The sequence below is a fragment of the Tursiops truncatus genome, chromosome 12, assembly GCF_011762595.2.
Source record: "Tursiops truncatus isolate mTurTru1 chromosome 12, mTurTru1.mat.Y, whole genome shotgun sequence".
NCBI lineage: Eukaryota > Metazoa > Chordata > Mammalia > Artiodactyla > Delphinidae > Tursiops > Tursiops truncatus.
The window spans coordinates 56382527-56408433 of NC_047045.1; the positions used below are offsets into that span (position 1 = coordinate 56382527).

A 25907-nucleotide genomic window follows, 5' to 3' on the forward strand; every position below is an offset into this window, starting at 1 on the left:
TATGTATATGTATACTCCCTCTTGCGTCTCCCTCCCACCCTCCCTATCCTACCCCTCCAGGTGGTCACAAAGCACCGAGCTGATCTCCCTGTGCTATGCGGCTGCTTCCCACTAGCTATCTATTTTACATTTGGTAGTGTATATATGTCCATGCCACTCTCTCACTTCATCCCAGCTTACCCTTCTAGTCTTTTTTTTAAATCTGAAACCCTACTGACTATCCTCTTTCCTCACTGGATTCTTTTGAAGGAAATCCTGGATATCATCATATAATCTGTAATCTGCAAATATGTAAGAATGCATCTCTAAAAGACAAAGATTATTTTTAAAAACATAATCCCAATATCATTATACACTAAAAAGTAAACAATAATTATGTTTTATCATCAAATAGTCAGTGATAATCTAACATTCCTTTTTAATATATTTGCTGGAATACTTATATAAAGAAAAGCTTTCCATCATTGACTATTTTTTTTAAGCCCAGCTAGAGTTCACACAGGAAAACAGATTAAATACTTGATATTTTGGGTGTACGTCAATCCCAATCTTCCAGTTTATCCCTCCCTGCCCCTTACGCCCTGGTAACCGTGTTTGTTTTCTACATCTGTAACTCTATTTCCATTTTGTAGATAAGTTCATTTGTACCTTTTTTGTAGATTCCACGTGTCTTTTTGAATTCATGGATTTTGAACATATTTGATGTCCTTCAATTCATTGTAGTTATCCCTATCAATGCTTAAATTGCCCCACCTTTGTCTGGTGGGAGTGTTTTCAGCTTGGCTTTTTTATACTCTTTACAGCTCAATTTTCTTTGCTATTTTCTGTGCTGTCTGGCATATGAAGATGTTGTAGGATTGTCTTGCTTGTGTCTTACTCTTAGAAACGGTCATTTCACAGAGGAACTCTGGTCCTTGTAGTGGGAAATGATATTTGTAGGCCACATCTAGGCCTGTAGGGCAATTCACTGTTAATATGTCGGTAGTTTTTAGGTCTTGCAGCGGCTCATGTGAGAAATATGTATTTTTTGATAGTGAAAATACATCATGAGTTCATGCTGGTATGTCCATTTAGGATAATGGGGCTATGTTTAATTTTTTATATTTTATATTGTATCTATTTTCTCATTTACTGAAAGCTTTTATTCCTAATAATTTATTTGCTCTGTCATGCTATCTCTCTGTCTGTATATGTACTTTTAGAATAATACCAATATTATCATATACAACATAGTTACTGAAATTATTTTTAAAAAATTCGTAGTCATTAGTTTGTACTTCTGAAACATCCCACTAGACATGTGCAGTCAAATTACCTTTCTTAAAAAAATATTCACCTGAAAAAATGTTTATGTGGTTAAGCTACCAACTCTAATCACAGCTTCATTTGTTTTATGTGATTTTTTGCTTTAAGGCATTACTTTTTTTTTTTTTTTTTTTTTTTTTTTTTGGCTGTGTTGGGTCTTCGTCGCTACACGTGGGCTTTCTCTAGTTGTGGTGAGCAGGGGCTACTCTTTGTTGTGGCATGCGGGCTTCTCCCTGCGGTGGCTTCTCTTGTTGTGGAGCATGGGCTCTAGGCTTGCGAGCTTTGGTAGCTGCGGCAGGTGGGCTCAGTAGTTGCGGTGCACAGGCTCTAGGACTCAGGCTCAGTACTTGTGGCATACGGGCTTAGTTGCTCCATGGCATGTGGGATCTTCCTGGACTAAGGATTGAATCTGTGTCCCCTGCATTGGCAGGTGGATTCTTAACCACTGTGCCACCAGGGAAGTCCGGGCATTACAATTTTTAAAGTTTTGGTTTTTTTCATAAAAATGTAGAACTTTTTCATAGTTCCAAAGTCAAATCTATGAAATAAAGGTATGTTCAGGGAAAACTAGACTCTGTCTATCCATCCTGTTTATTCTCTCCCTTATGTGTCACCGTTTTCTTTAGTTTTGGGTTACCTTTACATTTTGAGGGGAATGTCTCAAAATAGTTTTTACAAAGAATCCACTTAAGGGTATTTTTTCCAGTCTTTTGCTACTACAAGTAGATTGCAGGCAATTGTTTTGTGTATGTCTCTTTTATATGTTTTTCACTATGTATTTAAATAGATTCCTAAAAGTGTGATTACTCAGTCAAAGGGTGAACGTGGATATAAATTAATTAGATATTGTCAAATTCCTCTCTGTGTGGGTATGACCATTTTCCAATCTCAAGACCAGTATATGATAGTGTATTTTTCCTGCAGATTATCTAACAAATCATGTGTCTAAATTTTATGTTCCAAAGCTTCTGAGGGTATGTCTGATGGTTAGGGAAGAGGAAAAAGGGAAAACTCAATTTGAAGGGAACAGTCCTGGACTTGAAGTTAAAAGATCCAGGTTCAATTCCTGGCCTGTCAATGACTACGTTTTTGACTTTAGACGGGTTAGTTAACTTTTTTCATTTGTTCCATAGGTCTGTGGTGAAGGCTGTGTCAACTGAAAGAAAAATGTACAACTTGAGAGTTGTGAGTCAAGTTTTATTTGGGGCAAAATGAGGACTATAGCCCGGGGGATAGCATTTCAGATAGCTCTGAGAAACAGCTCCTAAGAGGCAGGTGGGAAGGTCAGTATATATGTGATTTTTGTGAAAGGGGAGTGCGTGCAATCAAGCACACATTTTTGCAGAAGGTTGCTGCTACCCTTGTGAAGATTACTGATAGTCACGAGGAGCAGACGTCACCATGAAGGATTTTAGTGCCTTTCTAGGTTCAAGGAGATGCAAGAATTTGGCTTATAAAATCTTATCCTGAATATATCTAACTATCTGAAGACCTATTCTGCCAGTTTTTCCCAGAGCACAGAGGGCCTCACTCCTGATCTCCACCCTGAACTCCTTTCAGGGGGTGTTGAAGGTCAGCAGCTGCAGCGGCTCATAGTTTAATCCTTTTAGAGGTAGATGGCAAGTTCCAGTTTGTACTTGACAATTGAATGAGGTGATATTATGAAATATATGATAGAATACCTTATCATATTAGTTACTCAGCATGCAATTTTCAAATGTAAAGCAATTGAGTTTTTTAAACTATTTGGAAATTTCTAACAGTGTTTTGATGAGAACAGAAAAGGGGATATCTATTACTGACCAATGATTTTAGGATCACCACTATCCTAGATGTTATGATAATCTCTAGTGCCCCTTCCAAAGGCCAAAGTCGATGTGGAACAATAATTAAAATAATAATAAATAAGTATTACATTTAAAACTTACATGCCAAACACTTTTCCTGAATTAAAAATTATATAATTATAATTATCACAAAACTCTGTAAATATAGAGATTAACCCCATTTGACAGGTAAGTAAACTGGGTAAGAAAGGCTTAGTGACTGCACAAGTTCATGTAGCTACTATGGTTGAATCAACTTTTGAAATCGACAGTCTGCAAGTGTACGTGCATGAGCGTGTGTGTGTGTGTGTGTGTGTGTGTGTGTGTGTGTGTGTGTGTATTTGGATGTTTGGGTTTGAGGGAAGAAAAAGTTCAGTTCAAGAAATCAAAACCAGTTCACTGCCTTATAGATAGTATGACTGTATATTCTTGTTTGCCCAGGACCATGCCGGTTTACACTTCATATCCTGATACAACTGCTAGTAGCACCAACATTCATTCTTAGAAGTTACCCTACTTAGGAGTAAAAAGAGGCTGTAACCCTGTAGGCAATTTGTGAAGTGGCTTAATGTTATAGTTGTTCAAAGAGTTTAGTGGAAGAATCTTCTCTCCTAAATTAAAGAAAGACCATTGAAAACATCACCCTCCTGGTGGGTGGTCTGCTAACTTCTTCATAGTACCTGGGAGTTAATTCAGCCTGCAACTGTGATAAACATCGCCTTAGAGTTTAGGTCTCTAGTGGAGCTCAGTCTGAAGTTGTAGAGAAGAAAAAGAGCACGCTGCTCTCTATGCTGGTCACTGATTCCTCACATTTTAACAATCTATGTATTCCCAGGGCTTAGATTAGTGCTTGGCACAAACTGATCACTTAATGTTTTTTGAATAAATGAATGACCCTTAATTGGTCTCTTGCTACTGTGATGGAAATAAAGTTAGCTTAACCAGAGTACTCACTTAAGTTGAATACTCACCTAAATATTTACATTCATATTAATTCGCCCTCTTTTTTCAGAGAAAAATGTCACCAACTTGAACTGGAAATGCCTTTTTCAAATTATGTCACTATATTTGTTTTTTTAAAGGAAAATCAGGAACCAGTGTAACTCATTTGTCAACCAAAGTCATAGTTTGTTGGTTTTTTTTTAATTCATTTTATTCAAGTATAGTTGATTTACAATATTGTGTTAATTTCTGCTGTACAGCAAAGTTATTCAGTTATACATATATATATTCTTTTTCATTTTCTTTTCCATTATGGTTTATCACAGGATATTGAGTATAGTTCCCTGTGTTATACAGTAGGACCTTGTTGTTTAGTCATAGCTTGGTTTTATTTTGCTTATTTACTTTATAATTTTTATTTGTGCAAGTACTGCTCAACATTTGATCTGATAATCAGTACTTGAAATGTTAGTCTATTTAGAGAGTGCACCATGTTGGGACAAGTGAAGGAGTTTTAAAAGGGGGCATGACAATGCAAATTTAGTGGAAAAAAAAATAAAGTGTCCACTTGTTAATGAAATAGGCTTGCTAGTGCCAAACCAATGCACAGGCTATGAAAATGTGATCCTGGGCAAGTAACATTTTATTTTCTCCATCAAATGCATTTTTTGATAAAAAATAAACACATTAGGTATGGACAAATGTTTTACTAAAGAAGTTTTAGGTATTAAACAAAACCTGCTAGGCCAGCCTAAGACTAAGGCACTATAATAATGTACATTACATATGCTACCATGGGCATGAGAAGGGATCAGGGGGCACGGAGCCCAATACTGCGTAAGCATTGCCTGGACAATTAAATAGTGATTGGTATTCTCATAAGTGCTCAGAATTTAGAATAAATTAGAAATATTTTTTTTTCTTTAAGTCTTTGAAATCATAGGACTAAGAGAAATTTGGTTCTCCATGTTTATTTTCTATGTTGATGGAGATTAAGTTTCATCTGAGTTGAGCCAAATAAATTAAAACTGAAGCATTTGATTTAGAAAACTCAGAAATTTCTTCATGCTAAAGTTGTTCATTTATCAAGTCTATTAGATTCACTTCAAATTAATAGGATATGGAATAAAAATGAAATTATCCTTTCCTAGTCAATTAAATGAAAAACAGGACAAAATTGTTCTATAAAGTAATATTGAGTTTCTAGAAGTGAAAGGATTGTCTTCACAAAAACATTTTATAAAGAATGGCAGTGGTGGTGATGTGTGGATGTAGGTTGCTTAAAAATGATGATTATCTAGAAGATATTATGACTATGTGAGCCTGGCTTCTTGAATTTTATAATATTTAGTTAACAAGTTTGTTGATACTTTATACATATATTTTAAATTACTGAAATAGGGCTCCATCCTTCAAAATTTTAACAACTGAATTGTAGTAAAGCATATACATGTGAAACATTTGTTCTAAAATTTAAAAACTGTAAAAATTAAATATAAATTATGAAGATGGAGTAATGCAGAGAAGAATCATGTGAACTTAATTTCTTTTGAGTGAGTGAAATCATGCATGGTGCTCATATATGCTCAGTTGATAAAGCATCAGTCTACAAAATAGCATTCAAATAGCCTGCATGGGCTAAGTAAGAATAGACCTTTGAATTTGTGTCAAAATTCTTGTTGTACCTTTGCTAGCTGGCTACTAGAAAGCAAGACATTTTCCTCTCATGCCTCAGGTACTCTGCCTATTAAATCTATGCCTCACAGAGCTGTCCTAAGAATTACAGATAATACATACAAGGACCTGGCACATAATAAGAGCTTATAAAATGTAACTTACTATTTTTCACTTCACATCAAACTTCATTGATATTTATAAAAGCCAGTTTTCTAGATAATTTTGCTGGATAGAACTAAGAGTAGTTATAAATGTTTATTATTTTTAAATGCTTTCTATTTATTATGGCCACTGCTGAAATATTACTAAACTCAAAGCTCTAGCACAAGCCAAGATATCTCATATAGCTTTGTTTCAGAGAAGTGTTTATCAGGCTTCCGCAGCACACAATATGTAGTTAGCGTTTTTTATTTTTCAGCTCTTCCTCGGCCTGTCCTTTTCAGAAAAAATATTATTCTCTTTTGTATTTCCTGTTGGTTCCCTGAAGGGTGTAATTATTCTAATTATTGATTATTGATGGTTTAATTAGGGACTATTTTATTGTAACTCATAGGAATAAAACAACAACAAATGAGATGCAAGTGAAACATCTCAGAAATGTGTATCTAACAAAGAAAACATATATCTTCAAATATGAACATGCATTTAGAGCCTGGCTGGCTGCCCGAGCTCCTAATAAGTTGTTCTGTGCTTCAACTTCCTATTATAATAGATCCTGCTAATGGAAGCTCTGGGTCCACAGCTAGAGGTAATAACACCCAATAGAGTTTTGTGTCTGGGAAGAAGTGGACTTCTTTGTGGTGAGCTTATTAAATATTTATTGGTTTGCCTTAAGCCAAGTACATGGTAAAAGACTAGTTTGTATTTTTGTTTTGTTTTCAAGCAGGCCACTTTGACTCTTATTTATCTTGCCTTAATCAGAGAGTTCATTGTTGAAAGCTTTAATCTGAAATACTTTCATTGTGTGTTGTTTGTTACCTAAAACAAATGAGCTAAAATTAGTTTTTAATTGAGCTGGGAGGACTTGTCAGTACATAAATGACACAATATCGTATATTTCGATATATGCATAAAGAGGATATTTTAATCAGCATGGGTTCCTGTATTTAAAGGTTGAAAGAACTAGTCTACAGATCTAAGAATGTAGGTATTAAAAATGCTTTTTAATCATTATAAAGGGGACAATTTCAATGTTATTTCTTTAATGTTGGGTAGAAGATTGTGATTCAATCAGTTTAAACAAGTATAAACATAGAGATGATCATTTAGGTTGAATTTTGGTTCAAAAAGAATGAATTCTTGGGATTTGGGGTATTGCACAATCTGTCCCGTACAAAGGGAAAAATCACCTTGTGATTTTTGTTTATTTTTTTTCCTGAGAGCAGAATCCTGCTAGGAAGCTTACTTTATTCTCCTAGGTTTGCTTCCTTCTACTTTTTTTTCTCCCCTAATAATGATGACTGGTTTACAAATAGAAATTTGTATCAATTGACATAGCCCTTTTTCCTCTGCTGTCCTGAAATATGAAACACTCTATTGCTATATTTTGGTAAAACTAGTGCTCCCCAAAATGTAAATGGATGAAAATACTACAGTCTATTATGGAAGCAAAAACATCTTCATATTTGCTTTACAAATTTTTCAAAGTAAAATACAGTAATGTTGGTATAATAACATAAAAATTCATTTTAGAATTCTTCACAATAAATTGAAGAAGGTAAAGCAATCTGCTTCTCATATTAAATAGTGAAGCAAAAAGCACGATTTAAAAAAACTCTTCCTGTTTTGTTAGAATACAAAAGTCTGTGACAGTTGCTGACTTCTTTAAGAAACCCTTCAGGAGAAACTTACGGTTGGCTATGAAACCTATTTTAAGATAAAATAAAATGATATTGGAATTACATACCTAATTCATTGGTGAAATATTTGAGCAAACTGACCATTTAAGTTTTAATTTTCAAAAGTATTTCCTGTGTACTCTTGACATCTGTACATCTGTTTAATTTCCAGTGAAAGCAAAACCCTGGAATTAGGCTCATTTGAATATTAACTTGAGAAATGCATTCATGGTCTAGTAATTTTCTTTTATGTCCACATTATTTTAAATCACAGCATGAATTTGCCACTGTATTCTATGGCCAGAGCATGTTTATTGTGAATTATTTAACCCTTTTTATATTATAGCATATAGTATAGAATAATTGACATAATCAACTGTTTAAAAATTTTAATGCAGTGATAGAGCCTTGGCATTTATTTTACCCTATACAGTTACAAATCTTTCAGTTTCAGATATTTGTGAGAAATCTCCAAGGTGTGTAATACACTTTGAAATTTTTAAGGACAGTAATTTTTGCTCTGACTTCAGTTATTGGCAGCCAGTAAGTGAGTCCAGCTGACTACACAGTACCAACATTGCAGTGTGGTTGTCAGTTAATTAACACCTTATATTAACTTTTGAAAAGTTATAAAAACTTTGTTTCATAGCAGGAAGTGGTACCTAAAAAGAAGTTCAACTTCTAGTCATTTAAATTTTTTATGTATTATGAGATTTGTGATCCCAAGATATATCCCTCAAGAATGTTATGGTTTTACTGAAGTTAGAGACATTTCTTGTTCTGTGATCAGATTATTTCAGGAGTTGGTATGTAGCCCTCCATTAAATGAGAAATGTTGCAAATTAGAAATAGTTTGCAACTATAAGGCATTCAAATAATTATCATCTTTGATAAAAATCTTTTTTTTTTTTTTTTTTTTGCAGTTTAGGGTATCTGGATATGAGACCCAGGAATTGTCACTTAAGGAGAACTACACACACACACACACACACACACACACACACACACACACATCATGCTTTCACATTTAAATTTAAATAACACGTCTATATTCTACAGTATCCAATTACATTTATGTTCAGTGAGGAGTAGGAAGAGTGTAATTCCTGACTAGCTAGGTTAGGGTAAGAAGAAACCAATATTTTGTGCAATAACATTTCAGTGTTTCCACATGGCTTTTGTCCTTTTTGTCTTCACTGTTTGTTGACAGTTTTGTTTTAGATACTTCATGTGTATCACCTCATTGAATCTACTGCTGTGAAGAGAAAACTATAAATTTGGGACAGTGTCAAAGTAAGGTCCAATTCTCAGTTATGTACAAGGCTATCCAAAAGTAGAATGGAAATTTCATTTAAGATAGCAGAATGTTTTTTTTTTTAATAAAAGTATTTTGGGTTTCATATGCCAAATACATCGCTGGTACTACTTAATTTCTCTACCTGTCAATGAGAACCATCCCGGAGATACACTGCAAAATCTTTCTGCAGATGAAATCACTGAACCCCAGCAGTGAGTGCCATGGATTATTTATTTTAAATGACAACAGCCACATTTTTATGCACATGTATCGATCGTGCCAAAAACATCCTGACTGGAAAGCTGAAGAGAAAAAAAGTAGTCTCTTTTTCGTATGAAAACATTACTAGCAGCAGAAACTGGAAAATGATCCACCAAGAGTTTAGATATAATGTAGATGGAGCCTGACTTAACAATGAGTGAACAGTTACTTCTCACAAATTTCAGTAACATTGTCTTGACAGTGGTTCTGGGTGCCTTCGTGTTGCTAGGCAACTCAAAAGGGGATGGGAAATTTACACTCAAATTTATATATGTTAGATTTTATACATATTATATTGAGAATATATTACACACATCATTACAGGCTAGTTGTACATTTCTCTTCTCTTTTGTGTGAGCTTTTCAGCATATACATGAAAGACACTCTTACCTGCATCCTTGCTCCCCCCTTTTTTTTGAAAATTAACATAGCCCTAATATACACATTGTTATGGTTGACTATTCTGGCTACATGAAAGAAAATATGTAGCTTTTTTGATGCAGAAATAATAGTTTTTTAAAAAACATAAACTTTACAATGTGTGTGTGTGTGTTCGTGCGGGGGTGGGGGGAGGCAGTGTTTTTTAAACAAGAAATCTATGAAGGAAAGTAGTGTCTTTGTTCCACATGTTCCTCTCATTTAATTACTATGATTAATAGACTCAGAGAAAAATTAATAGAAAGTTTAAATCCAGTGAGATATTAAAGGTCCAAACTGTGGCTATTTTAATTAAAGACTAATCAGCTTGGGCTTTTTGAGCAATACTCTGTGGTGTTTAATAAACTGGTAGCCTAATTTCAAGTGGGAGTATTATACTTGAGAACTGGAGTGGTTTTGTGAATCAAATTTTAAGAGTTAATGCTATGTCAATGCTAAGAACCAGAGAATTAGATATTTATGACAGAAGAGCTTTAAGGAATGGTGCATAATGGATTGTGACATCTGAAACTGCTGAAAATTGATGGACCAAATCAAAAGGATAGATTAGGAATCTCTGTCGTATGATTACACACCTGTAACTGTGAGAAGGACAGGTGAGAAAAGCAAGGAATACCAAGGATTTTTATTTCAAGGAAGACTCCCAGGATTTGGGGTATCCGTTATCTTATTAGTTTACTCAATTTCCAACTAGCTGAATGGTCCAAATTTGTGAATGAAGGTGTTTTTAGTGTATCACACCAAGGTTATGGAACCATTCCAGGACAGTAGGCCAGAGTTTATAATACCTATGCTAAAGGAATACTAAAGGGATGGAATCTGATCTATTTAGAGTCTGATACACTTTGAGTTTCTTATGGTAGTTTGAATCAATATTGAGCTGAGAGCTTTTTGTTTATTTATTTGTATTGTTACCATTTGATCGAACCTATGTAGTTTTATCTTTGAAACTGAAGATTAAATTGGGTGTAAGTTCCACTGTATATTTTACCAAGATTACTTTTAAAAATAACACTTATTATACAAATCCTGATCACATATTTATTATAATCTTCTACCCCATAGAAGTTTAGAGATAGTTAAAAAGTATCCTCATGGGTATAGTTTTATGGGCAGAGAAAATAAAGAACATGTAAAAGTTTATCACATTGAATTATATATAGTCAATACAAATTATTTTCTGAGTGAAAGTTCTCATAGATATTATGTCAGATAATATATGTATTTGACATAATTCTATTATACTTAGCATAATACTGTATTTACCTGGATAGTTAAAGAAGATTTCTGTAGGATGAAGTTAAGAGGGTTGATAAGAACCTGATATTTGGTAGAGAAATCCCATGATTCGTTAGATTTGTGACTCATCAATGACATATTCAATTACTTAATATTTGTGAATTTCAGAATTTATTGTAAATATTATGATTTAGCGTATCTTTGTTATTTCATAGTTTAAATCTGATTCTCTTATAGATGAATTTCTGGGTTCTATCTATATTTTTCATGCTACTTTAATTTTAATTTTCAAAAATTGAATTCAGGTATCATTTTCCTTATTATATGCTATCAAACAACCCACTTGACTGGTTTTTCTTTTTTTTGATTAGTGAATTTTTATGTTATTACCAGTTTTTACATTAAAATACATTTATATGCCTTAATTTCTCTTAGTTATATTGACCAAAATAAGAGTATAATTAGTAGACTTGGTATACACCGATTTTTTTTTGTATAGATGGCTAAATAAATATTGAACTCTTTTTTTTACTGTTTTTCTTTATTTTTTCCTTTCTAAATCAATTTTTATTTGTTCATTTATTTTTCTTCCTTTATATTGAGATTTAATTGATATATAGCACTGTATAATTTTAAGGTGTACAGCATAATTTGACTCACATACATCATGAAATGATTATAACAATAAATTTAGTGAACATCCATCATCTCATATAAGTACAAAATTAAATAAATAGAAAAAAATTTTTGAGTGTGATGAGAACTATTAGGATTTGTTCTCTTAACAACTTTTGTGTTTAACATACAGCAGTGTTTATATTTATCATGATTTTTACATTCCTAGTACTTATGTATCTTATAACTGGAACTTTTAGCACCTTTTGATGGCCTTCATCCAGTTCCACCCTCCCTTTCTTTTTGGTTTTTTTTTTTTTTTTTTTTTTTTTTACTATTTTTAGATTTTTGACATGTATATAGTCAAACCTTACTCTCCTATTACTTCCCTTTTATTCATTCTATTAATTTGTGTATGAATTTAATATTTGCTAATATGTAATATAAAAGCGAAAAAACAGATAAGGGCATTTGTCCTTATGGAGCTTATAAGTCTAATGCAGGAGATAGCCAGTAAGTAATTAAACAATATAACTATATATACAGTTAGTTCTAAGAAGGAAATAAACAAGACAATGTAATAGAAAGTCATTGTGTCAAGTTATTTTAGATGAAATGGCCAGAGAAGACTGTATGTCGAGGTGACATTGCAGCTGAGAGAAGGATGAGAGAGAGGCTGGCAAGTCAAGAGTTGGGGAGATAAGCTCACAAGGCAGAATGGTGAAAAAGTGGATAGGCATAATAGTAAGAAAGGGTTTGGTGGGTTCAAGATATGGCCAGTGTGACTAGGGTAAAGTAAGGGAGTCAAGGTTGGAACTGTAGGTACAAGCTGACTATTCAAGAGTTCATACCTGTGATAAGATGTTCAAATTTTCCAGTGATTTTTAAGTAAAAGAATGAAGCAGCTTTCTTAAAAGAGAAATGGAGTTGAGGAGGTTTGTAATGCAGTGGTTTTAAGGATGGATCATGGAATCATTAAGCCTGGGAGGAGGGAATGATGGCAGGAAAGAGAGGATGGGTAAGAGAAAGGACCATGACTTGTTGTAATGGGGTACAAGAGTAAGTGAGCTGAAAGGATGAGGTGGTGTGGTGAATTCCAGGTCTAGGGAGGAGCCCTGAGGGTGGGTACTGGAGATGGAGAGGCATAAAAGAGGTTGATGAGGAAGTCAAGGACCTGAACACTGGGTGAGTCACATGTGTAGATTTTGCTGTTACACAAGGAGAGGTGGGAAGGAAGATGAATCAGAAACCATGTCTTTAAAATGCCTGGAAGGTGGTTTTATGAAAGCAGTGGGGGATGTAGTAGGTGGTATAGCTTGATGATAGAAGCTTCAAATAAGCTGAGATTTCTGGAGGGAAAGAGAAAATTGATTTGGTAGTAGCAGCAAAGAGGAGCAAGGTGGACATGTAAACTACTGCTACGTCTTGAAACATTTTAGAAAAATAGGTTTCCAAATCAGAGGTAGGATGATGGTGGTTATTTTCAGTCAAATACAGTCATGTCTCAATACTCATTGCTTTACACCCATATGTATTTCTGAACAATTTAGCAAGGATGTATTTCTGTGAGAGCAGGGATCATGTTTGTTTTGTGGACTGTTGAATCATCGGAGCCTAACATATTGTCCTCTTAGTAAATACAGTTTGACTGAAATTAATTGACTAAATTGTAAACTGAGTTTCTTGTTTTTCTTACTTTGATTTTAATTTGCAAACTAAGAACAATGTACTTTTCTTATTTTCTGACTTTATTTCTAATTCTTTTTCTTATATTCTATTATAGTATATGCTCATATTTTGACACGTTCTAATTATTGTCAAATTATAAACACAATATCTTTTTGACGCTTCATAATCTGTTATATGGAATTTAACACATTTCCCACTAAACTCATTTCAGGACATATTTATAGTTAGTGCTTGTTGACACAGTTTCACCCTGGTTTCAATTTATGTGATCCAGATTTTCAAGTGAAATCTTAAGGAATTATCAGATTCCTCAGTAACATTCAAAACTTCTATAAAATATCTGCTGAGTTGTCAGAAATTTATTTTGGAAAGAAAAAATATACTGGAAAGAAAATTCTACTTTAATGTGTGTTATTTTGGATAAAAACTTCTATAAGTTATGATTTACTGTCCTTTTTGTGTAAAAATGCAAAGGTTTCTTTCCCAGAGTTTATTCTCAGTGTTTATGTTAGCTGCTGAGGTTAGGTTTGTGTAAGGCAGTGAGTTTAAGTTCTCCCTCATTTTTCTCTCCATCCCCCCTTCCTTCTTTCTTTGTTTTCTTCCTTCTTCATTAATTTTTATAGATAACACACCTCACATTTTTCTTCTAGGAGGAGGGGATAATGATTGCTCCATTCTTAGCCCACTCAAATATCTCAGCCTTGAAATAAAAAAAAAAATGATTTACTAACGTTATCTATTGTCGTTTTTTTTTTTTTTTAATGGCCATAACAGCAGCATTTTCCTGTCAGGCCTGATTTTTTTTTTTAATTAATTAATTTATTTTTGGCTGTGTTGGGTCTTTGTTGCCGCGCCAGGGTTTCTCTAGTTGTGGCGAGCAGGGGCCATTCTTTCGTTGCGGTGCTCGGGCTTCTCATTGCAGTGGCTTTTCTTGTTGCAGAGCATGGGCTCTAGATGCGCAGGTTTCAGTCGTTGCAGCCCATGGGCTAAGTAGTTGCGGCTCACAGGCTCTAGAGTGCAAGCTCAGTAGTTGTGGTGCGTGGGCTTAGTTGCTCCATGGCATGTGGGATCTTCCCAGACCAGGGTTTGAACCCGTGTCCCCTGCATTGGCAAGCGGATTCTTAACCACTGTACCACCAGGGAAGCCCTATTGTGCTTTATATAATAAGATAATATAAAGAAAACCTGCTTTTTTAGCATTTTACTTTTAATTTTTTTTAATTAATTTTTATTGCCTTTACAATGTTGTGTTAGTTTCTTGCTGTACAGCAAAGTGAATCAGTCATAAGTATACATATATCCACTATTTTTTAGATTTCCTTTCCATTTAGGTCACTACAGAGCATTGAGTAGAGTTCCCTGTGCTATACAGTAGGTTCTCATTAGTTATCTATTTTATACATAGTAGTGTATGTATGTCAGTCTCAATCTCCCAATTCATCCCATCGCCCCCTTCCCCGCCTTGGTAACCGTAAGTTTGTTCTCTACATCTGTGACTCTGTTTCTGCTTTGCAAATAAGTTTATCTGTACCATTATTCTAGATTCCACATATAAGCGATATTGTACATTTGTTCTTCTCTTTCTGACTTATTTCACTCTGTATCTGCCCTCCAAAAGGAGGAACAGGTGAGGATTATCCTACCTGATGATTTTTTTAGCACTTTATTTAATTAATTAATTAATTTATTTATTTTTAATATTTATTTATTTGGCTGCACCAAGTCTTTTTTTTTAACATCTTTATTGGAGTATAATTGCTTTACAATGGTGTGTTAGTTTCTGCTTTATAACAAAGTGAATCAGTTATACATATACATATGTTCCCATATCTCTTCCCTCTTGCGTCTCCCTCCCCCCCACCCTCCCTATCTCACGCCTCTAGGTGGTCACAAACCACCGAGCTGATCTCCCTGTGCTATGCGACTGCTTCCCACTAGCTATCTATTTTACGTTTGGTAGTGTATATATGTCCATGCCACTCTCTCACTTTGTCCCATCTTACCCTTCCCCCTCCCCATATCCTCAAGTCCATTATCTAGTAGGTCTGTGTCTTTATTCCCATCTTGCCCCTAGGTTCTTCATAACTTTTTTTTTTTTTCTCCTTAGGTTCCATATATATGTGTTAGCATACGGTATTTGTTTTTCTCTTTCTGACTTACTTCACTCTGTATGACAGACACTAGGTCCATCTCCCTCACTACAAATAACTCAATTTCGTTTCTTTTTATGGCTGAGTAATATTCCATTGTATATATGTGCCACATCTTCTTTATCCATTCATCTGTTGATGGACACTTAGATTGCTCCCATGTCCTGGCTATTTAGCATTTTAATACTGGTATTTTACTAAATTTTTGAGTAATTGATAACTTGTTGACTTCTCATTACTTTAAAATATTTCCAATAATTTAATAGTAATTGTACAATTTAAATTAATTCCAGTTCCTATGCTAAATACACAGAGACTAATAAATTGTTGTTGAAGGAATAATTACAATAGTTTCATTCTAGAAAAGTTTTCCAGTTATTCTGTAGCTCTGTAGATTGATCCAAAGATGCCTCAACTCAAGGGAAAGACTATATCTATATTATATATAATTGTATATGTATGTATAATTTTTGTGTTTCTGTCCCTTTTTATATTTATTTATCTACCTATTAGCTCCATATTTCTAGTTTTTGTTAGGGGAGATCCTGTTTTCAAGTGTTTCCTATTCTTATGCTTTTTCTTCAGAACTATCTGTTTGAGATTTATTGTATTTTTAAAGAAAAGATATGTAAGTGTGATATAATTATTCTTATGTTTTGGTAAAAAAAAAAAGAACCTAAGATTGAAAAGTGCCCATCAGTGTCTCGGATGGCAAAGCCTAATGTTAGGTATTTATCATAAATGCCTAACGATCAGTATTTAATCAGTCTATAATTAAATATATAATATTGGCAGCAGATAACACAGGCTAGGTAAGAACCAACTTGTAAAGTGTTTAAAATGTGATCTTCGATTATTGAAACCCAGAGACATGTCATTTGTGGTTGTGATCATATATAGGAAATCGTATTGTTCTCTGCATAACACTTTTGTAGAATTTTAATGTGAAATTTTAAAGTGCTTTTTGCTAAGAGTTTAGTGTCTTTTTACTACTTGTGTTAACAGATTTCTTTTAGGAAGAAATGGGTGATAATCTTATTTTGTTTTAGCTGCCTTAAACATACTTGTTTCGATCATAGAGGCTGCACTAGTCATTGTGACCTCTCATTTCTTCCTCTATATTCCTGATCTTGATGAAGAGCCGCATTCACCCATTATCCACATCACAAGCCATACCGTGGAGCCCGCTTTTACAGTTGCCATCCACTCAGCCACCAAGTGCTGTGGGTATTGCCTCTGACATCTTTCTAAAAGCCTTCTGCTTCTTTCCAGTCCTACAGCCATTACCTTCATTCAAAATCTAAATATTTCTTCCTTTGATTTCTGAACAGCTTCTTAAGTTAGTCAGTCATCTGCCACCCTTTCTTCCTTCTCCCATTCTCACATCTCTGTTGCTTAATATTCTCCTAAGGATGCCATGGTCTCCAATTTAAAGTTTATATGGGAACTTTTAGTAAGGCAGGCATCTCCTTTATAATCTGGTCCCTGTTCATCAGCCCAACTTAATCTTTGACACGCCTTGCATTGACACGCTGCGCTCTTGCCATGCTGAGTGCTTTGTGGTTATTGCACAGTGAACTTGCATACACTTTCTCAAAGGTTGCCCCTTCTGCCTCCCTTCTCCTAAACTTCCTATTATTTGCATGGGCAACATGTCCTCACCTTTTAAGAATTTCCTGAAATTATCCCCTGATGTCCTAATCTTTTAACAGTCACCATTCTGGACTACAGAGGTCTTTGTATTTATGTTATTTATCACATGATATTGCCACTGAAGGTTTGTGGCTGTTTCCCATCATGGGCTTAGGTAGCTCTGTGGAGAGCTCAGGGGAAGCAATCTTGGAAGGGGGCCAAGGAGACTTGTCTCTAAGATGCAGTGGCAGCACAGTGTTTTACTTAGATTGTACTGATTCGAGATGGTTTTAGGGAAGCTCAGAGATATTACCAAGGAAAGGCGAAGTATGAGGGATGCTAAGCAACTCCTGGCGCCACCGCTGCAGTTTCCTCCACAGTGGAGTGAACTCCTGGAAAACAGGGGCTATGTCTGTGATCTGTGTGTCCCCTGAGCACCACATGGTGTTTGGCAAACAGATTGTCTGCTGGTACATAGTAGGTTCTTAAATGTTAAGTGAATTGGGGATCCTAGATGCTATTCATGGAACCGTATTAAATTGCTTTCAAAAAATAATTTCTCTGTAGCATTGGAATCTATTTAAAATACATCCTTTTTTCCAAATGAAATGTCTGATCCATGCTATTTGATTAAGATATGTGGGCTCAAACAGGATTCCCAAAGTGTTGCCACGTGTATGTAAATCACACACGAATAGCTAGTCTAACATTCTATTCACTGAGGGAGATTTAGGGAAAGGAATCGCTTTGGCCAGTGCTTTTCTGATGGAGGAATACATCAGAAATATTAACAGCCAGCTTTCTCCATTTTAGGCTGCCATTTTTTCCTAAGAGCTGCTACACATCAAGTATACCCAAATTGCCTTTCTGAAATACGGGAACACAAGTGTACTGTCAGTGAAATGGTCTGTGTTGATTAGTTTGTCTTTGGGGTACAGTTGACTCATCAGGTGATGGAGATGCTGCTGGCATTTCACGCAACCTGCCGTGGTGTGCTGGCTTTATTGGCTTCCTAGCAGCGACACTGACACAAATTGTCAGATTTTATGGGCAGTTTTAAACCTAATGAAATACATTCTCAAGAAATTTCCCTCACCATTTTAGTAGCTGTACAGTTTGAAAGAAAAGAACTAAGGTACACAACACATGATAGTTCAGGACTGAAATAATGGAAGACAGTGACAACATGCTTATTTTGTTCTTGCACATGGTGTCATTACCTGCACGATGGGATACTGATGCTGTCTCAGAGGCTGGCATTAATCTTTGTGCCAAAGCTTGCAGAAACCCTGCATGCATTCACTGATGCAAGCGTTGCTGTCCATCTTTTTGATCTTAAGATTACTCCTTTGGGATATAAGGTAATATAAGGCTGCCAGACTTTAAAAAAAGAATTCAAAGTTAGTGAAGGTAAGAGATGCTCATTTTCTTCCAGTACTGAAAGTTAACTACAAAGCCACATAAGAATTTACATCCATCATCCTATTTCATCATAACACTGGGAGAGTGGAAATATAGTTAGTCCTATTATACCAATGAGAACTAAAAGTTTTGCTCGTATTTGGTCCCAGGTCTGCAAGAATCCAAAGATGTAGGTTTAATTAGTACTATATAGAGTCTCCTAACAAAGCAGTTGTTTTACTAAAGTCTTGCTGTTTGTTCAATCTAGATTCAAAAAAATTCTATCTCCACATGTAAAGGAATGCTGAGAAAAATATGCATTCAAAGATAGCTTATCTTTTCATTTTTTCTACCTCTTAAAGTATTCCCTAAATAGCGATAGAGTCAAGATCTGTATATTGCCAGGACCTTTGGCGGGGAAAGATGACTTTTTGGATAGAATCACTTGTAGGAATTTTCCAAATGATTCACACAGAATCAACTTAATCTTCTGGAAAACATTGTAGGGACCATAAATACATATTGTACCCAGGATGTAGAGTGCTTACTGCAGTGTGGTCTGTGATTTTTTTTTTGGGGGGGGGGGTATGCCTAACCCAAAGACCTAGATAGAAATGGCTAATTGTAGCACTTCTACTATGAAACAGTTTCCTACAAGAGAATATCTTCATTCATATTAAACATACCAGTATCTTTACCAACTACAATTAATTAAGAAAGACATGCCATTGAAATCTTACCTGGTGGTGATGAGGAAACAATCGTCTCCACTGGGTGTCTTTGGAGAGTATAGAAGTTAACTCTTTAGTAAAATAAAGACTCATTTGGTATAAAAATTGCCTATAAAATGCTTGAGCCAATGTAGAAATAAGTTAATTATCTTCCCACCCAGACCACAATCTCTCAACTATTAGGAATTCTCTCTCTTTTTGCTTCCAAAGACTTTGGAGTTATGGCTGAAATTTTTTAAAATACTAAAACTGGAATTTATTTCTCAAAATAAGGTATAAAAGGATTCTTCACTTGTCAGAAGGATTCATCTTACAGTTTCTTATTGATTTTTTCCCACGAATATATTCAGAGCTTGTAATTTTATTTTCCCAACTTCCGTTCACACAGATTTTCAAGGGTACCACAACTGCAGAAGATAAAGCATGCTGGTGTTATTTATGTGTCATAGATAGTAAAATTGAGTCACAGTGTCTTGCCAAGAATGACAAAAACTCGATACTAGAGTCAAGGTTGCGGCTCAGATTCTTTAAAAACTGTGTTGTGACTAGTTTTCCAAAAACTTCAAAATTTTGCCAGATATTCCACAACTTCTTCTAATTGGGATAGTTATTTTTAAAAAATCACAACGTGCTTAATCCAAAAATCCAGGCTGGAGACAGACATTAGAGTGAGTCTTCAGAAAAATGAAGAAATAAGTTTTTTGAAAAGCATAGAGTTATTAATTAAATATTTGACCTTTTGTGGCTTCTCAAATGTCCATTTTCAAAAAGAAGCAGTTAGAAGGAAAAGATATGAATGTAGATTCAGGGCCAGAGGACAAAAATAGTTTAAATTGCCTTGATATATGTTCACAGATTGCAAATGAGCACTTCTTAAAATTTAAACCCTTGAATGTGATATCTCAGGCACTGAGTTTTTTATGTATACAATGTGATTCTTACTGCCTTCCAGCTGTGTTCTGATTTCAGAAGATGACCTTCCCTATAAGTTTTATATGTAACTCATAAAATGCATGAGTCTGGAGAACAATTATCATGACAGGGAGTGTGCTTTCTTGATTATGCGGTGGGGTCCTGTTTCCCACCTCTGTTTTTGAAGGATATTAAAGGTAAGATTAAAAATGCTCCAGTCGTTCTGCTTGCTTGATTGTAACAGTGAAGGAGACAAAATTGATTCTAGCTTATGGCTCAGTGTTTCAGTGTTATTCGGCAGCACCTGTTGGCCGGCAGCTGTTGGGGATTATTGCAGGTTTCTTTGTCAGGAACAATGTGGCAACAGTAATAAATCAGATTTAAACTGGTTACTGAATTGGTTTAAAAGATTTAAAAGTCTTTTTATAATCAAAGATGTTAATTCTAAGTGGTGAACCCAAATGAACCTGTATATATCTTGGGACCAAGTTATACTTTCTAAATCTGGCTACTGACCATACACATACTGAAGCCAGGACAATTTTCTCCCAGAAATACAGCAACATTGAAAGTATCCCTACCAAACATGCCTGAAAAGATGGGAAAGCTACAATATTCCTTTAATTTTTTTCCCTTTGGTTCAGGTGAAATGGAGGATACAGCTCTGATAATTAGAATTTCATATGGCAGGTGCTCACAGACATAGTGGGTTTGAGGAAATCAGTTTTCACTAATCTAGAAAATTCTCTCCTCAAGAGAGAAGGGATTTAAAAACTTTCATGATCTATTTAAATTCAACATATCTTTCTCCTATTCTGAATATGGAAAAGTGACTCTAAGGTCATAATGTGGAATTGACTTCTCCCTTCCTAGTATATTATGACATTTCACATTAAGGCAAAATAGAGAGAAACATTCACAGGTGAAGAGGAAGGAGAGAAATGTAGTTGTTTACTTTATTAGTTTTCATGACAATGCATACTTTATGCAGTCCATCATTCCTGATTGTCTAAATATGTGTTTTCCCTAAGGTAAAGTCTCAAAAATTTCAGAAGATGTTTTAGGAGTTCTGTCAGAGAGGTGAATGGTCTAGAGCTAAAGCAAATGTAATATGACTTTTTATTTAATATATTTGTTTCCTATATCTATGCCTTTATCTATGCATACATGTACATCCATATACCAAAAATTCAAGTGTTCGTTTTTTCATATTCAAATTTTATTAGTGAGAAAAGCAGACTTATACGTAATCTCATTTATTTATGTGGAGACTAGCCCACCTTGCTCATTTTACTTTGTAAACCTACTCACTATTCTTCTTACCCCTTCTCTTTCTTTTCATCCTTCACTAATAGAGCCTTCAGCTACTAAGGCAAGACATGCAGACCACTTTCTGAGAAGTAACTTAAACACATACATCATTTTGGTGGCAAACCTGACAGTCACAGTCTTTTATAAAATCAGGTCCCTGCTCTTTTGGTAACAGGGTTAAGAAATGCTACACCAGCTCCTTGTGTGGAGAAAAGAGATCTGCTGATTATTCTATTTGGAAGCCTTGAACCCACCTCCATGTCTTTGCACATTTATGAAATTACTGTGACTTGTCTTTTATATCTTTTTGAGCATTTATGTAATTAGGTTAGGCTCTACCTAATGGAGAGGAGTTGCTCTCATTCTGTGCCTGGTGGTTCATCTATCTCTGAGTGTTTCCGAGCATGAAAGGTGGCAGTAGTGTGCCCGGCATCAAGACTGAGCAAAGAAAAGATCTTCAGAGATTTCTCTTGAAATCTGTTCTGAGAACACACGGTTTTCCTAGCGCTGTTTACTTCAGGACTTTCGGGGTCAGGAGGAAAGTTTTTCAGCAAATCTGGTTCCTTTTCAAAACTATTTTTGGTAGTTTTTTTACATGTGCCTGGTAATTCATTTTAAGTGGTAAAGGGAGGGAGATAATGAGTAGATAGAATTCTAAATGCACTAAGGCTCTTTTATGATCCTATTTTTTTCATAAATTGTATCTGGTAGCATACAAAAATTGTAAAAAATGAGTAGGTTTAATGTTGTTGAATACAGAAAATTTATTGAAAGAGGGCAAATGCAGCACTAGGTTCCTGGACCATGGCTTATATTCTCCCTTTGCTTCCTCCAACCCAGGGCCCAACTGTAGACTTTCAGGATTAATTTTAGTCATTTCACACAGTTCCATACTGTACCTTGTCTTTCTGCAAAGCAAAGGTAATGTTGTAGTTCAAAACTCAGCCATCCACGACCCTTAGGATATATGTTTTTATTATTTCTGGCAGGGACATTTAAAATTTCTTTACCTACATTTTGCACTTATTTGCATTCTTAAACACAGAATGTAGATGATAAATTTACTGATTTTTGTAACTCATTCACTATTACTATAATTATAGTTCTGATTTAAATACAGTGATAACATTATACACTGTAAATTTATTTAGAACTGTTTATCTCTATCTGCAAATAACCCCAGATTCCAGTACTGTTACCACCCTTAATTTGTTTCCTTAAAACGGCTGTAATTTGGAATTAAAATTATTAAAGTTGTTATAATTATTTATGAAAAAAAGGATTTATCCATTCTCCTGTGGATAAAATACACACTTATTTTGGATATTAAGAAGACTTTGTTCACTTCTGGAATACTTCCTTCTTCTTGGCTATTCACTGGAAATAGCCAGTTATCATTTTTACATGTCTCTCAAAATTATTGCAGTTTCATTAAAGATAATGGGGTTTTGTCCTAGTGGAAAGATACTATGAAAATAATGCTCACTGAAGGGCAAGAATAATACTGTATTGTTTTTCTGGTTCATCAAGGTGATGGTTCATAAAGAATAAATAAATGTTCCATTGACAACGTTAGTTATGTATTTTAGTTTATTAAATGAATTAAAGCACAATAAAAAGAAAATCATTTTCAAACCTGCTGCGCTTGGCCCAAAAACTGATTATGTTTTTGTCTATGGTATATACATCTTAAAGGCTTTATTTAGAGTCAGTGACAGATGTGCCATCTATATGTGATAAGATATAAAATGTTGACCTTAAATAGGAAGGTGCTGTAATGTCCCCTTCTCATTCAACATAATCATATTACAAATTCCCATCTCTTCTTGAAGTCTTATCTATGGCTATCAGACTATGATATGAAACTCACTTTTAAAAATAAAACAAGTATAGCCAGATATCATTAGTCTTTCAACTTTTTTGTATATTGATATTTATTAATTTTTTTTGAATAAATAGGCTAGTATGATAACAAATAACCAAATAGTTATTAAGGTGGTCAGGGAAGACCTAGTAAAATAATCCAGAGTTGCACATTATAGGAACCAAAAGAATGCTGGTGTGACTGGAGCATAGAAGGTATGAGTTAGAGAAATAGAATGTTCCTATTCTAGAAAGGAATGTCAGAGAGGTAGACAGGGCCAGAACATGTAGGGCTTTGTAAGCCAGGAGAAACATTTGCATTTTACTCTAAATAGATTGTAAGTAGAGATGTGTATTACTTCTGACATATTTTAGAAAAATTTATGTGGCTACCATATGGAGAATTTATTATTGGGATGCAAGAGCTGAAGTAGGGAGATGAACTAAGAGGCTGTAGGAAACCAGGTGTGAGGGCAGCTTGTATAGGGTGGATTTCATGGAAATGAGAAAAAAGAAGATGTGTATGGGATTTTTTGGCAGGCGGAATAAATGCTACTTTCTGCTGAATTGGATGTAGGTGATAAGGGAAAAAGGAGAAAGTTTAATTAAGGTAGTTAGGAAAGGAAAATCAAGGGTAGATCCTAGATTTTGGTCTTGAGCAACTACGTGGATGATGATGTCATTGAAAGTGCTGGAATAGATTAGGAGGAGAGCAAGATTTTTAGGGAGGAAAGGCTGGGGAATAAAGAGTTTAATTTGAGACATCTTTTAGACATCAAAATAGAGCAAGGTCCTTGAGAAAGTGGGAGAGGTTGTAATACAGACTTTATAGACCACATGTGGAGAGCTTGGTCTTTGATAAGAGTGTCGTTTCCTCTATAGCAACAGTGATGTGAACATGAGAAGGTTTCTGTCTCATTGCTTCTAATTTCTTGAAGGGGTATGAGACAAGACCAACATTGGAAAATAAGGCAGAGGAGGATGGAGTCTAGTACGCTTGGAGAGCAAGAAGATATGGGTACCTCAGCTATGCCTTTTCTGATCATCTTACATTTGGATCCTGTGTACTTTTTACATTGGTCTGGGCTACCTAGCAAAACCTGGAGCTGGGTGTGTCCCCTCTGCACTTTTACCACTTCAGTGGGCAGGTCTGGTTTTAGGTACTACATCTTACAGTCAACATTCATGAACAAGTATTTATTGAGTTTCAACTTCTCGAGTACAAGATACTGCATTTAATCATTCTAATTTTAAGTTTTTCATCATTTCATCATCTAGATTTAAGCTGCATCAGAAGAATCCATATAAAACCTGCCTTCAGATGGCTCATTAGTTTTATAAAGATTCTCTAAAGTTGTGTTTTCTGAGTACAAAACAGAAGAAAAATACCATTCATCCTGTGCACACTTTCTAGATTTTTGACTATGGTGGAATTATTTAACCTACCATCTTTAAAATAAGGAATATAAAATCCAGCTAGCAGAGCAGAACATAAATATGAACAAGTAAGGATATTAGGATTGTGAACTAATAAGTGTTCAATATTGTCATTAAACTCTAACCAAGCATGAGTATATCAGGTATTATATTCTGTCAGGGAGAATTATCAAGCCTTAATGCTTTGAAATAGAACTAAGGAATCTCTTCAAATAAGAAATTAAATAGAATTTACTCCAAGGTAACTAATAAACACTTTTCAAAATAGGTGAGAACACTCTTGTCTGAAATTGAACTCAATATAGATCATTTATCATTAAAAATGTAAACAGGGCTTCCCTGGTGGCGCAGTGGTTGAGAGTCCGCCTGCCGATGCAGGGGACACGGGTTCGTGCCCCGGTCCGCGAAGATCCCACATGCCGCGGAGCGGCTGGGCCCGTGAGCCATGGCTGCTGAGCCTGTGCGTCCGGAGTCTGTGCTCCGCAACGGGAGAGGCCACAACAGTGAGAGGCCCGCGTATCGCAAAAAAAAAAAAAAAAAATGTAAACATACTAACTAAACGATACCAATTTAGAGTTTAAAAACTGCTGTAATCTTATTTGGAGATACAAATCAAGAACGGATATTAAGGAGAAGTTATCTTAATTAATCATATCAAATCTCCAGGGTTTCCCCACTTCCCTTAAAAACACATGTATAAGTTTAGGCTGATTGTCTTTGCTGTGAGATCATCAAAGTCATGTGTTTAATTTAAGAAGCACTGGTGACAAATGAGAGCCAGAAAAGGGGGCCTCACTTGTGAACCCCTTAGGAAAAGGACATATGCAGCATCTCAACCACTTTTGCTTCTCCCTACAGTTTATCTGTATTATGGATTATAGAGGTATTTTTTAAAAATATTTTTCTTAGTGTAATAATATTCACAAATATTTCACCATAAAAAGCACTAAACATTTTAAGTATATAATATTAAATGCACCATCTTTGCTAATTATTTTTATTGACCTTATTCTTGTCAATTCTAACTTTATTAAGAAATTTAATACCCTAACACTCCAGAATTTTATACTTGTTCAAATCTTTAAAGTTTTCTTATGACTGTCAAAGGAAGGTATTTCTTTAAATAAATATAGTATTCCTCATTGTTCCTAATCAAAAGATCTCTTTTATGTAGTCTGCACAAGAAAATGGAAATGATGCACAAAAATACAGCTTTTTATCTTGCAAGTTGTTTATGCATCTTGGGTTTGCTTATTTTTGCAATCGTGTGCATTTTAAAATTGCCATTTGTATTTTGTATTCTAGCTTTTGACTGTAGTGGAAATTTGGATTGAAGACAATAA

At 34.9% G+C, this 25907-nt stretch overlaps 1 protein-coding gene and 1 non-coding gene across 2 annotated transcripts in view; one reads left to right on the top strand and one right to left on the bottom strand.

Moving 5' to 3' along the window:
* The window catches only part of LAMA2 (laminin subunit alpha 2), a 606337-nt gene that overhangs the window by 101947 nt on the left and 478483 nt on the right, over window positions 1-25907 (top strand). The gene's annotated exons all lie outside the window — the stretch shown is intronic.
* Window positions 14638-14777, bottom strand: LOC117307574 (U8 small nucleolar RNA). Its single transcript, XR_004521341.1, has one exon. It is a non-coding gene; the product is annotated as a U8 small nucleolar RNA (small nucleolar RNA).